The 14315-nt window shown below is 47.6% G+C and overlaps 1 protein-coding gene across 1 annotated transcript in view; it reads left to right on the forward strand.

Moving 5' to 3' along the window:
* The window catches only part of FOXO3 (forkhead box O3), an 87398-nt gene extending 77636 nt beyond the window's left edge, over positions 1 to 9762 (forward strand). Inside the window, exon 3 of the mRNA XM_035564797.2 lies at positions 8418 to 9762. The gene's annotated coding sequence lies outside the window, so the exon portion shown is untranslated. The remainder of the gene's footprint in view (positions 1 to 8417) is intronic.
* Positions 9763 to 14315: the final 4553 nt, after the last annotated feature.

A 14315-nucleotide genomic window follows, 5' to 3' on the forward strand; every position in this document is an offset into this window, starting at 1 on the left:
CGTCACGCGCGCCAAGTTTAGTCTTTGAGCAAAAATATCTGTGTGGAAAACTTGGTATTTCTCTGGGAACAGGGATCCCATTAACTCCAGGGAGGGCCTGCCCCGAGCAGGCTCCCCAGGGGCCTGTCCTATGCTTGTGGAGAAGCTGCAGCCTCTGCTGCTGCCGCCCCAGGCACAGCTGGGCCTCGGTCCCTGCTGTGGTGTTGCAGGCGGCCACTGTCCCCAGCTCGGCTCCAGAAAGTCCTTGTCACAGCCCCGTGTCGACGGGAAGCAGCGGCAGATGCGGCTGCTCCTCCCCAGGCTGGGCCGGGTGAGTCAGGAGGGTGCTCGCGGGGCCTCTCCTCAGCGGGGGTGAAGGCAGCAAGAGCCGGCACAGGAACGTGATGGATCCCCTCGCTCCTTCTGGAAGAGCTTGGGCTATTTATTTATTTAAATCTAAGTTTTTGTTTTAGGGTTATTAACCGAGGGAAAAGGTCCATCAAAACCAGCGTTCTGTCCGCAGGCTTGTGTTGTGAGCCGTCGGCAGCAGAAGCCAAGATAGTGGTCTGATCCTGTGGTTTGGGTGTTCTGTTTTTGTGATATATATATATATATATATATATTTTAGTGCCTCATGCTTTGTCATGTGATTCAGCAGCAATAATTAGGCAGAAACTTGCTGTCCCTGCAGATGCCAAGATTACAGGATGACATACTCTCACCAGATGACAGCACAAGCTGGTATTTTTAGAACAGCCCGCATCAACTGGTCTCCCCAGTGTTTTCCTCCCTGTATCAGCAGCACTTGGATTTTATTAGAGAATGAGTCTTCGCAAATGTCTTTTTCATGTGAATGAGCCGTTATATGATCGTTTAGAGCTGCAGATCTGCGTTTGTCCTAAGTCATGCTCTTGCCCGATCGCTGGGATGGTTACAGGTGGTTTGTTTTTTTATTTCTGTCTTTTCATCTGGGCTTTTAAATACCCCCCTAAAAAGCATATTTTCTTGAAGAAGTGCATAATAAGAGATTTTTTTTTAGAAACATAGCATCATGCAGCTGAGGAAAGGTCAGGATCTTCTTTCATGGCAATTCAGTGCTCAGCCGCAGTGAAGAACTGACAGGCAGAGAGGCTTGAGTCTTAGGTTCATGACAGCCAAAGGGCACAGGTATGGTGTGGGCAGCAGGAGTGCATGCAGCTGAGCAGTGCTGTGAGTAAATAACCGGGCTTTTTCTCCTGGCCTGCACAAAGAGGGTGAGGGACACAGATGCTCGCACAGCCTCCCACTGGGCTCCTGGTGCTGGAGGTGGAGAGCGGGAGCCTCCAGCAGGATGGTCTCAGCAGCGTTGCCCCCGATTGAGTGTCCACGTGGCACGTGGGGACACTGGCCCCATTAAATCAGGTACCAGCAGTTGGGTGGCAGGACCACTCAGCTCCAGTCAGGTTTGTGGAGCTGTTTAATCAGCTTTTCCACTCAGATTACCACACAGGGCGACCGTTGCTGGAGTCTGGCGGAGCAGACATCTGTTGAGCAGTAAGCGGACGGGGACACGGCTCAGCTAACAGAGGCTGCTGTGTATCCGTGGCTGTCTGCAATTTTTCCAGGGAAAAAAGGATACTTCCCAGAGGGTGCCGTGGAAAATATAATGTGTTCGTACACTTTTTCATCTGAGCTGAGTGCCTTGCCCGTTGTTCTTCCTTGCGCTGCCTCGTTTTGCAAACTGCTTCTCTCAGCTTCCACAGGTAACGTATTTCATACAAGTGTAGGGAAGATCTGGTTTAGAGGAAGGGCCTTGCCTCTCTTGCCTCCTTCCAACACTTTTAAGTCATGGTAGAGGAGGTTCTGCCTTACATCAGCTTGGTGGAAATCCTTTTCAGTGATCCATGTGAGCATTATTGGCCTGCGCTTGGTAGAGAAAAAGAGACAGTGTATGAGGACATTCAGAAAAAGAGTACATAGCAGGTTTCCATGGCACTGTAAAATGCATAATTCACAATGTTTCCAGTCAGGTAGGTACCCTTTACTCTCCAGTTTGGAAAGCAACATTTGTTCTCCAAATTCAAAGGCATAAGCAAAATTCTTCTCTGTATTTGCACAGGTATAGTAGTTACCCATTCTTTTCTCATCCTCAGCAGAGGTCTCTTTGCCACTGCTCCCATGGGCCTGTTATTCAGCTGACGTACTCTACCCCTTTTAGAAGTTACATTTTGCAAGCAGTTTGGTGTTCTTCTTCTGTACAGTTAACTGTCCAGCAGCATCCTGCCTAAAAGGTGCTGATGTCTCTCAATCAGTGGCAGTGTTATCCATAACTGATATGGTTTCCACACACCTCCTCAGGCCCCTGAAGAAAAGGCAGGGGATAAAATTTACCATGAAATTGTAAGAAGCCTGGAGACATTACAGGGAGATGGTGCCTCGTATCTAAACCCTTCTCAGTTGTCCAGGGCAGGGGATTGAACCCAGCCAGATGTGGTGGTTCTCAAAAGCAATTGGATGTCAGCAGTGCTTGTGCTGTACAGCCAGCATAGCTGCACATTGGCATCTCTGTAGGTGTAAAAACAAGTGTCACAACATATGGTCTTTTTGTATGGGCAACAACACAGTGACATATGCAGTGTCGTCTGTACGAGCCTGCTCCTCTTGCAAACAAGTGCAGAATTTCCTGTGGATTGGGTGGTTTAGTATCAGGTCCCAATGCATAAGGAAAACCCCAATCTGTTTTTCCTTTTAAGTGTGTGGAGCAGGGGTGGGCCAATTTCTCTAGGTGTCTCCTTTTTGTCTGTAAAATGGGTAGAAGGGACCTCGGCCACCTTTGAGTGTGAAGTCAGCTGTCCAGAGGAGTGGTGGACCTTCTCTTGCTGGAAGTTTTCCAAGCTTGCCTTGACAAGGCTTTGAGTAATTTAACCTAAGCTTCAGAAGAAGATTGGTCCAGATGATGTTCAGAAGTCCCCTCCAGCCTAGACTTCTCTATGATTCTGTGCAGAGTAGTTCTTCAAAAGCTTCATAAACAGTTGTGAAAGTTCAACGTTTTTTTTTTAACCTGTTCACATGCATAAAAGAGATGGCAATGTATTAATGATTAGATTACATTCAATACGTGTTCTTCAGAAAAGTAGAAGAGAAAAAATCTTCTTTCTTCTGTTTTTCCCCTGTTGTCCTACAGACAAACTATAAAGTGCATGACAAGGTAAATGTAGATTTAGATGAGTAAGTGCTGAGATCAATAGGGCTAACGTCATTTTGTGCTCATCTCCTCACCATGCAGTCTGGTTTAAATCTTCACAGAGGCTTATTCTATGCAGGGATGCAAAAAGGGATGCCCAGCTTTTGGTGAAGTTGTGAGCTTCTGTGATGCTGCAGGTTGGTTGTTGGGCAGGAACAAGCAGCAGTGGTGTTACAGATATGACAAACAGCACGGGCCTCTGCAAGGAGAAAGGAGGTAGAGGAAGGTTTATCAGAATAGCATGCATGCCAATAGTTGTGGCACCTCGCTGAGGTCCTGGGCAAGCCTTTTGTTGCAGAGCTAATACAGGGAGAATGATCTGACATCTTCAGGTACATTTACTTCCAAAGTATTCGGTTGTCTGCTATGGTTTGCAGCTTGTTTTGGAGAGAAACAGCAGCCACAGAAGGAAAGGATACACTTTCGTGCTTTACGTGCCTGTGCAAGTACCAGCACAGCAAATTTTTAGCTCCCATATGTCCTAGTTCTCAACTGCTCTCTTCCTCTTTCCATTCTTTTCCCCTTGTTCTCTGCCTCTGAGTCTGAACCAGAAAAAAAATCTATTTTTCTGAGTACAGTTCAAAGAGAAAAAGTGAAGTTGCAACATGCCTGAAAGTTCAGGCCCTTGTAAGAAAGTGCATTAAGCTGCCAGCTCTCTTTTTTCCCTTGGACTTTGCATCCTGACCTCAGCGTTGCATTTTGGCATGGTGCCACTCTAGTGCAGCATATGCTAGGCCTGTATGGGACCACAGTGACTTACCTGCCATGGCATCAGCATTTCTGAATTTCATTCTGCTATTGCCCAGAGGAGCTGTGGGTGCCCCATCCCTGGAAGTGTTCAAGGCCAGGCTGGACAAGGCTTTGGGCAACCTGGTCTGGTGAGAGGCGTCCCTGTCCGTGGCAGGGAGGGTGGGACTAGATGGTGTTGTAGACCCCTTCCAACCCAAACCATTCTGTGGTTCTATGAAAAATCTCATGCTGCAACTTTGTCATTGCAGAAGGCCACGACAGTTATTTTCCTCGTTCAGTTCTAGCAAGTACTTTGCATTTTTTGGTGTTGAACTGTGAAAACCTATGGCAGAACATTAACTTAAACAACGAAAAGGCTGTAAGCATACCTAAGCACATGCTGCATTTGAGCCTACCCCCATTTTAGAGGAGAAGCCGTACTGCTGGTGGCAATGGAAGAAGCAAGGGCCAGAGGCATTGGAACAAATACACATCTGTCACTAAAGGACACGAGTTTCCTTCCAAATGTTTACATTTTACAGTCTGTGGATTGTTACTTGTAAAAGGCATTATTGGGATTTCCCGTCTCTGGGGAGTCGTACTGAGTGGTACCCAGGGAAAACTCTTGTCTTACAGACCTTTTGGTGGTGATATTTTTCAAGATGCAATATCCACTCAGCAGGGTTTCCAGCCAAATCAGCAGGTCCTCAGTAGGCTGCTTTGCAGAAGAGCTGTGTGCCGATGGTGCAGTGTCAAGTACTATGATCAAGGAAAGGAGCACATCCCCTTTCTTTTTGCAAATCGCTGTATGTGCTGGTGATGTTGACTTACTGATAAACATACCACTAGTGTGCATCACTTGTGCCTTGCTCTTGGGGAGAATCAGTGCGTCGCCTTTGTAACCTGAAGAAATTTCCAGTGCTGCAGTAGGAACCGAAGGGAGAAAGCAGCACGGAGCAGATGAGGCTTCAGAGCTTGTCTGATAGAGCATAAACTGGCATGGGGCTTGGGTGGTGGAGATGCAATGTGGTGTGAGACAGAGGTGAGGAAATGTTATTGCGGGGAGGGATATCACAGCATTAAGCCATGCATTAAGGCAAGAGTAGCATTTATAGGAGGTCAGTAGCAAGGTAGAGGATGGGAGGGCGTAGGAAAGGACAGAAGGAATACAGAAGTCTTTGCTTTTCTTTTCCACCAAATAGGATAAACAGATTTAGAATCTAAGGTTCAAATGTCTGTGGGAAGTGATGAAGCAAGAGTTCATCCCGAACTACCCCTAATTTAATGCTTTTTCTGTTTCTGTTTTAAAGTTGTCATTTTCACCAACCACATGCATGTGTGGTTGCATAAGTTATAGTTTGATATAGTACTATGGCTTCTTCTGATGTCCAGCAGATGTGTCTTGTCCAAGCCTTCTGTGCACAAGGGGTCAAAACACCAGGGTGGAATTGCCTCTGCTTTTAGTGCGTGCCTGCGTGTCGCAGAGCTCAGGTGTCATCTCAGTTGTGGTGACTACACTTCAGAAGAAAATTTTCATTTTCTTAGAAAGTCTAAGAAGAGACTGAGCAAAGAAAGTGTAAAACACTACAGGAGAAAGTCTGAAATTCCTTTCCATTCTCTGATGATTGAAAATGGGCTTCAGGTTTGGCAGAGGAGCTGAGGAGCTTTTTAAGGGAGAAGTGAATTTTCCAGAGAGTGGCTTAGGAAGTGTAGGCAAAGGATGCCCTTCCTCTGTCTGGGAATTTCCCCCAGCCTTGGGGAACGAGGCTGTGCTGCAGGTAAGAGCCAGGGGAATGGGTTTGCTGCAGTAAGTTAGCCATGGCAACCTCCCAGCTGCTGCCATGGCACTGCTTTCGAGCACTGATATCTAACCCACCAGCCCTGGTAAATTTCCTTTTTCTTGTACCTACCCATTGCCTCTATTCCATGTATTTTTGCAGTCACTCCCATGCATGTGCCTCTGTTACTTTTTTCCCCAAAAAGAGGCCCCCAGTAGTAAATAAAGGCCAGAAAACAGAACGAAGTGGGGACTGCAGCACCTTACCTGGGGAGCTGCTTGCTGCCCGCAGAGGACAGCATGGTCCTGCCTCACCCGAGGAGATTCCCCTGCAGACACGCAGCTTTCCTAAATGCCGCGGGGAACAGGAGAAAACCTGGTGGTGGCTCAGGAGGCAGCTGGAGGTCCTGGAGCCAGTTGTGGTGGAGAACCACTGCTACACGAAGATGTAGCCGGAGTGTTTGCTTCCCTGCTTGGCATGGTTTTCAGTGCTGCGAGCTACCAGGCACCTAACTCAGGGTTGACGGAGGCTTTTTGTGGTCAGGCAGAAAGTGAGAGTGTGTGGGTCTGTTACGGACTGCAGCGGGGTAATTCAAAGGCATGTGGGTTAAGGCTTTGATCTACTTCTTTCCATTTTTTAATCCGTCTGCAAAGTCTGCGTAAACAGAACTGTGAAAATCGAGCGTGTTTCGGTTCTGCTATGAGCAGCTTTCACCTCCTCCGTGCGTTTGTCTTGGGTAAGCCCCAGTCTCATGAAGGTTTGCACTGTCTGGAGGACCAGTGCTCCCAGGAAGAAACACCAGGCAGTGCTGCTTACACAAATCCTGCTTGTGATCACCTGTCCCCCATTTTTTTTCCTTTGTCACCTCGTTCCGTAGCACTGTATTTTACATAAGTTTTTAATTTAAATGTTAAACACTGCTCTGGTACTTACTCAGGAGTTTCTGTCCTTATTTCCCTTTAATTAATGGCTCCATTTGGAGCCAGCAGGACTCCTCACACACTCGGGTTAAGCCCGTGGGTGCTGACTGAGACATGCCTGGCTGGCCAGGCTGAAGCCCTCCCTCCTGAGGAGCCTGGGCCTTGGGAAGCCACCAGCTTCCAGCCTCCCTGCAAAGGGATGCGCTCGGTTGTTCTGCAGACAGGCCACTGGTTATACTGGGAGTTACCGGGCCTGTCTGGGGAACGTGTGGTGACCTTGTTGTGGCCACGGGGACACGCTTACCAAACGGAGCCGTTGCCAGACAGTCACATTAGCAAAGGGCTAGCATTAATTTACTCTTTGGAAACGAAGAAATCAATATGTTGATCCAGTCGGAAATCCCTTTATTTGTAAAACAGTCTACCCCAAAACCCTGCACGTAATTAAGGCTAAAGCCAAATTTTGTTTGGGTGAAAGGCACAATCTGTCTGCTCCCTAAGCCACTCTGAATGAAGTTCTCCCCTAATGGCGCAGGGAGCAGCTGTCGCCCTGTTGCTCTAATAACCATCAGACAAAATGATTAAATTCCCATCAATCATTTAGCATTATCAGAATAGGTCATTTTAATAAAATGTTATCGTAGGATCAGCGCCTGCCACCTTAAAAAGGAGGATCATCGGGATAGTCTGAGCAGTAATGGAGTCATCTGACGATACCCCGTCGGGTGATTTCCCTTGCAGGAGCTGCTCCGCCAGATCAGGCCAGCAGTGCCCCTACGTGTTCCTGAAGGTGGCTGATACCAGGCATTTTAGAGAGTAAAAACATTCCTGTAATCGACTTGGATTGCTTCAGCAAGCGTCCCCTTGTTCTTGCACTGTATAAAAAGCCACTGATAATGCATGGCAGGGAAGGCCCTCAAAAGGCTTTGGGTGGTGGTGGGGACTAGGCCCCAGTTTCAGAAGCCACTTGAGCCAGACCTTAAAGAGGAGTTATGTGCCAAGCACTGGGGGTGGCTACCAAGTAGGACTTCTGAAGATGTGGAAGGGTTTCATGGGAATGTTTAAACGTACACACTTTTCAAAACCCTGCTTGGTAATGTATCCTTAAGCCACTGCTTACCTTTGAAACCTGCCCCCCGTGTGCATGTTGAAATGTTCCCGTGTTTTCAGTGATTTACCTACCCTAACCCTGCCCTAACCACGTTTTTAAAGCCCAGTCATGCCCGCCTGTCATGGCGTGCTGTGCTGTGGAGGAGAAGGGAGGGCTTAACAAACCTGTGGTTCCGTGCTGCCTCCTTCGAACAGCCTCCTGCGGCTGCCGTTCGGGGCTGGTGCCCGGTGTCAAACGCTGACAGAAGGTGTGCCCAGCCTCTTGGTGGTGATGAGGCAGAGTGATTGTGAAACATCTCCTCCAGGAGCTGAAGGATTCTTTTGTGTTTCACCTGGAGATATGCTTAACGAGGAGACAGTCTACTGGGTTCCTGTGAAATACACTTGGCTACTGCTTTTATTTCGAGGAAGGGTCTTTTCCTTCATTCTCGGGAGCAGCTAAGCCTGTAAAGAAGGACTCAAACCATGGCAAGAGAGAAGCATTTTCATGAGGGGTAACAGTTTAACTCATCCTTTGCTGTATGTCGAAGCTTCTGGATGCAAACAAAGCAAAATTGCTTATCAGTGCAAACTGTCATTGGGTTTGGAGGTTTACTCAGGTGGCTTTTTGTTGTTGTTTTGTGGGTTGTTTTTTCCTTCGTGTAGCAACCTCACTCTTTTCTTTTTCTTCCTCTCCAGGCCCTCAAACTGACACGAGATGTAGAGAGAGAACCCTTTGCCAAATCTGCTGTCAGCAAGTGGACAGTGATACTGTTTACAGCTTACGACCTTTGTGAACCCTGCATTATTTTCCTAACGAAGCAGACTGTTAATAGGCCCCATACCTGAGTGAAGATCCTCTTTTTTTTTTTTCCTCTCTTCCTTTTTTTGGAATTGAACTCATTCTGAAGTATGCAAAATCTTCCTTTTCTGGGATGGCCAAGCACCTGCTGTGGAGACAATGTTCAGCACCATCCTGTTGAGAACACACTGTGTAGCCTTTACAGTAGTTACTTGTCAATGAGTATGTGGTGTTTCAATATATTAATGGTTTATGGGATGTTTTAAGTTGGCTTTTCTTTTTGGAGGTTTTTCCTGTCTGCCCGCCCTCCTCCCCCCCAACCTCCAGTTTGATTTCCTTAGATTTTTTGACCATTTTTGCTTTCTCTCCCTGGGGAATCTGAAACACTGCTTATGCTCGAGGAAACGATCATAACCCACCACCACGGCTCAGATGCCAGGGCTTTCCGAATATACAGCATCCATTACGCCAACCGACCGACCGAATTCCAGAGGGATGCGATTTCGTGTGGTCTGTTTGCCCGTTGGGTTGGTTTGTTTCTTTTCTTTCTTATTTTTTCCTTAAACTTCATGGTACGCCCCTGTGTTCCGTAAGCATCGAGCCAGGGCTGATTGCGAAGCGAGGGAAAACCGGCGAGGGAAACCTCCCGGCTGGTGCTGGCGAGGACAGGACGGACTGACCGCGGGTGCCGCTGCCCTCACCTCCTTGGCCGCAGGACCCCGCTCGCTGCCCACCAGAGCAGGCTCCCTGCCTGCTATACGTTAGTTAAAAGTTTTAGGCTGAGCTGCCCTTTGCTGCCAGACGTGTTGAGCGTAACCACCTGTAGGGATCAGTCTGCAGAAGCGAAAATTAAAGGAAACATGCTGCTTCACAGGAAAGGGGAGCGAACGGGCATCAGCAAGTCACTCGCAGCGGCGACGCCGGGCGTTCAGGCACAGGTCATTGCAGTGTGTGTTATTGCATCAGTGATCCTTTTTTTTTTCTTTTTTTTTTTTGGACGTGTCCTTGATGATTTTTTTCCTTCTCGTCGTGTCTAACCCACTGTGGAAGAAGAAGCAGGAGAGGGAATGGCAAGGTGACAATATCGTACAAATGGCTTTTCATACGAGCATAGATTGTAACAGGATAAATGACACTGAAAGACAAGGCAGTTTTATATATTTTGCTTCTTAAGATTTTCTTTTGTAAAATGAATAATAATTAATAATAATGAATAAAAGGTATGGTGCTGTATAGATCCTCTCTATAATCTGGAAAGTTTGATTACTTTTTATTAGTATCTTGGGGGGAGGGATACAAAAAAAGAGGGGAAAACACCAATGGTACATAAGAACTTGGTATGAAGACGTTCTGAATAGGACAGTGTATACATAATTCTCCAAAGCGATATATGACGTTTTGTTTTTTTTTTTTCTTTGCATAAAGGCATTATGCATATAAATATATAAATATATTTTATTATGTACAGAAATGGATCATTATGCATGGATGTTAGGAAAACCAACTAGCATTTTAACCCAAAGTTTCAGTGCATGAGCTGCCACCGGTCCGTGTACCATGCAATGTGGAGTGACTCCCTCGCGCCACTGCCACCGCACACGCACACGCACAGTCATGCACACCCACGCCAGCGCTCGTGGGCCCTCCCTCGCTCCTCACGTCCCAGGTCCCTGAGGTGACGTTGGTGAAATAACAGCTCCCCGTGTGGTGGAAGTTTTGTTCCGTATCGTAGCCCCGCTCATGCTGTTCTCGTACAGGCGCCCCTCTTGGTTTCATCCTGCGGTTATGACTGTGTAAACTCTGTGCAGTTGTGGTTATCGTCGCCCCGTAGCATATCAACTCTTCCAAGCAGCCAAGGGTTTACCATTCTCATTTTTTTTTAAAAAAAGGAAACTCCTCTTTTCACACTAAGGTGGTCTATTTGTCAGCATGGGGACGAGGTGATTAAATTTGCGGGAGGTAGCTGATGCTCACTGCCCATCTCCGCATTTGAGGAGGTGGGTAGGTACCAGCTGCCCGGGTGCTGGCACGGCACAGCAGTCACCAGGCCTGGGGTCACTTCGCTTATCAGAGTCCAGCTTCAGGCACCTCTTATCAGTCAGTCAAGTGCTTCTCCTTGAGCTTCTGAACTGAGCCTGCAGCGTTAGCCGTCAGCTTCCTGGTACACCCCAAAATGTGAGCGCACCCTGAAGGCCTGTCCTCCGGTGGTCCTTCCCAAGGCTGCCCCGTGGCTGCAGCCCTGGGCTGGGCTTGTCCCCATGCCCCGTGGATTTGGCCACAGGCAGAGCTCCCTCGGCAGCTCCCTGAGACAGCATGTGGCCCCTGCACAGGTGATGTCCCCGGTGAGACCCAGGGGTCTGACCAAAGGCCACCACCAGGTCGCTGGCAGCACCAGTAATGACATGGTGGCACAGCCGACGTGACAAAAACCCATCATTCAATTCTGTTTCTTGGTACGGCTGCAGTTCTGGTCAAATGCAAGGGAAGGCCCCTTAGTCTGAAACAACCCAGGCCAATTTCCGCTCTGCCAAGGCCGCCGCACTGCGTTGAGTTCAGTGGAGCGAGCTCACACTGGCATAAATGAGAGAGAAAAAAGTGGTCACTCTGTTCATAAACGGAGGAAAAACGATTGATTCAGAGACAGCCAGTCAATGGCAGAGAAATTTTCTTAAAAAATTAAAAGCATCAGCAGCTGGAAGGCTGAGTCTACCTCCCAGCAGTGTCAAGGGGAGCATTTCCATTGGCATGTCCAGGACACATCGCGCCCCCTACCTTGGAGACTGTCCCAGCACCCCCTGAAGAGGGACGGTCTTGGACAACCTCTTCAGCTTGGTTTGGTTTTTGCTGCTCGTTTTTGTGGCCAAAATTTTCAAACTGAAGTGCCTCACGTCAGGCATCACAAAGTCTGGGGCTTGGACGTGGTGTCACGGGGCTGTCGCTCCTCAGACTGAGCAGAGGTGCCTGCTGCCCCAAGGGCCACCCCATCTGCATGCTGAGGTGCCTAAAATTCGCCTTCGTCTCTGGAGGTGCCGAGCAAATAAATGCATCTTAATGAATTCAAAGGGTCACTTGTCTAGGTGTCAAAATACAGATTAAAATTGCTAATTTGGAGAAAATACCTTTTGAAAACTTTGGCCTTTGAGTTTTGGAACATTCTCCCGCATAGTTTTCCTTCTGAAACCACATAAAACAGATAACGGCCCAGAAGATTACACAGGAGTCATTTAAACACTCTGTCTAAGCAGAAAGTCTAAGGTGGCATTTAATGCAGTTTCCTAGTCACAGTTTTGGGGGTTTATTTAATAATTTTGTAATTTTTTTTCTCATGAGAACAATTGGATAGTTGGCCACAGCTTAACTCCAGAAATCTTTGTGCCACTGCTTCAAAAAGTTAACCTTTTAGGTCATGTATTTCTCTCGAATGATGTCATTGCTTGGCAATCAGTGTCCTGTAATTGTTTTTAGTACACGATATACATTAGGAATTGCCAACAGATGCGAAGGGGGACCAGATACATTTCGTTACTATGGGTTGGAAAAATGGATTGTACATTTGGCTTCACATGTTTAACTTTTTTTAAAAAAAGTTGCATGATTGGAAAAAATATGTATACAGTATCTGTAAAACTGTTTTATCTGTTTTTGTTTCAAGCCATGTAAATTGGAAGAATATGAAATCCACAGCCTTAGCGCGCATGGCCGTCTTTACATACCGAAGAGCTGAACAGTTTATACTTTTCATTTGGGCTATCTTGTACTTTCATTTGAAAGCAGACACTCTCATGTTGCAGTCTTACTGAGGATTTTATAAAATAATAATAATTAAAAGTTAAAAAAAAAAAAAAAGATGCTGCCCTGGATGAATATACTACCTTACTACACAGAGATTGGAAGGAAGTTTGTTTTGGAGCAAATCCTGCCCCGTTCCAGACGAAGTAGAGACGCAGTGCTTACTCCACTTGGTGTTAGTAGATATTGCCTTGTGTATTCCATTTTAAATTGTAATCTAGTTTGTAAAAGAGATGGTGACGCATGTAAATAAAGCATAATGGATCTCTACATTGCACAATCGCCTTCGCTCTGTTTTGTTGTCCTGGGCATCTGGAACCTGGAGAAGGGGCTGGGAAGGGACACCGGCAGTGGCAGGGGCCACCAGGCACAGGGCTGCACAAGGTCCTGTGGCTCTGCAGAGGCATCTCCAGGAGGGTTGCCCATAACTTCATGTCCCTTTGGCTGTAAGCAGCATGCTACACAGAGTTAACAAAACCACCCATCCCAGGTGCTGCACAAGGGGACCGTTTCCCCAGGGCGCTGGGTGGGCAAGCAGGCTCGGTGCCCCTCTGCAAAGGGCTGAAGGGCAGCAGAGCAGCGAGGGTACCAGGTGAGGGTGGTGATGCCAGACCCTGCTCACTCGACTGATGGAGAAAATCCTTCCAATGTTGCACCCCGCTGCTGCAGCTGCAGCAAGAAGCTCGAGCTTCCTGGGAGAAAACCAGCCCGACTGCAAACCAGCCAGAAGAGTTGCATCCCCCTGGGCTTGGCTGGCTTTCAAACTGTGTTTGAAAAATGTCTGGAGTACTTGAAACCACCCATTTGGGATTTGGGATAAGAAAACCAGCAGCCTGACTCAGCAGAAAGTTGTATCGACGGCTCTGGCCGAGGCACAGGAGAGCCTGCTGAGAAACATGAGACGCGTCGGCAGAAGTTGCTCTCCCGCCCTGACGGGAAGCCGCAGATGTATGTTTTCTGGAGTCGCTTTTCAAAAGCAAACGATGGTTCCAAGAAAAGAGGAGCCTTTTCATGCAGCAGGGAGGGGTTACGATGGTGCTGGGGGTGCGACGGCTGCCTTGTCCATGCAAGGCTCGCAGGGAGCTTGCTGCGAAGTGCTGCAGCACAAAAGCAGCCTGGATAAGGATAGCTTGAAGTATTATAAGATATGGTCAGAAAATAGCCGTTTACTGGGATGAATTGTGTATTATCTCCCAGAAAACAGATCTATTTTGCTGAGTTTTCCAGGGGATCCTCCAACTCTGATCCTCCTCCTCCTTGGCATTGCTCCCCGGGCATTTGGGACAATCAATGAGAGCCCTCAGCCCAGTGAGGTGCCAATGTGGAGGGGCCTCAGCTTCAACCCAAATTTAGGTCGGGGCAGCAGCAACTTTGAGCCAATCGAATCCCATAAAAGTTCTGCGCTAAGCCTACTTGGTTGTGTTGTGCAATGTCTTCACAGCGACCTGCGGTTCACCCGGCCTTGAAATATGTCATCTTTATCTTTCAGAATACTTTCAAAATAAGCCCAAACATCTTAGAGTTCTCCAAGTCCCAGAAGACAAAAGGCCTTTCGAGCTGCTGCCGAGACTGGTGAGGCAACCCTGAGCTATTCTGGGAGCTCCCCACCACATGTGCTGAGTTGCTAGTTAGACCAGACCAGGGAAAACAACGTTTTACAGCTATTGTTTGGCTACTGCTGCCAAGGAAGTTAGGGGTGCTTTCAAGAAGCTTGAGATAAGCAAATCTGGGAGTCTGCCTCTTTTCTTCTGATGCAGTCATGGTGACTGATACCTCGCTTTTCAAAAGGAGGACTTCTTGGGCCAAGCGGAGCCAAGCCAGATGAAGCAGATATGCAGATATCTCCACCTGGCACACAGAGTCATCCCACCACTGGCGACTTCTGCGGTGCCTCATCACTTCTCTGTTTGCCCTACCCAGCCCACATAGCTTTTTTCCCACTCGCTCTGCCTGTGGCATTTTTTTTCTTTTTTCTTCTTTCCTTTTTTTTCTTTTTTTTCTTTTTT

The sequence above is a fragment of the Cygnus atratus genome, chromosome 3 (assembly GCF_013377495.2).
Source record: "Cygnus atratus isolate AKBS03 ecotype Queensland, Australia chromosome 3, CAtr_DNAZoo_HiC_assembly, whole genome shotgun sequence".
In the NCBI taxonomy this organism is placed as follows: Eukaryota; Metazoa; Chordata; class Aves; order Anseriformes; family Anatidae; genus Cygnus; species Cygnus atratus.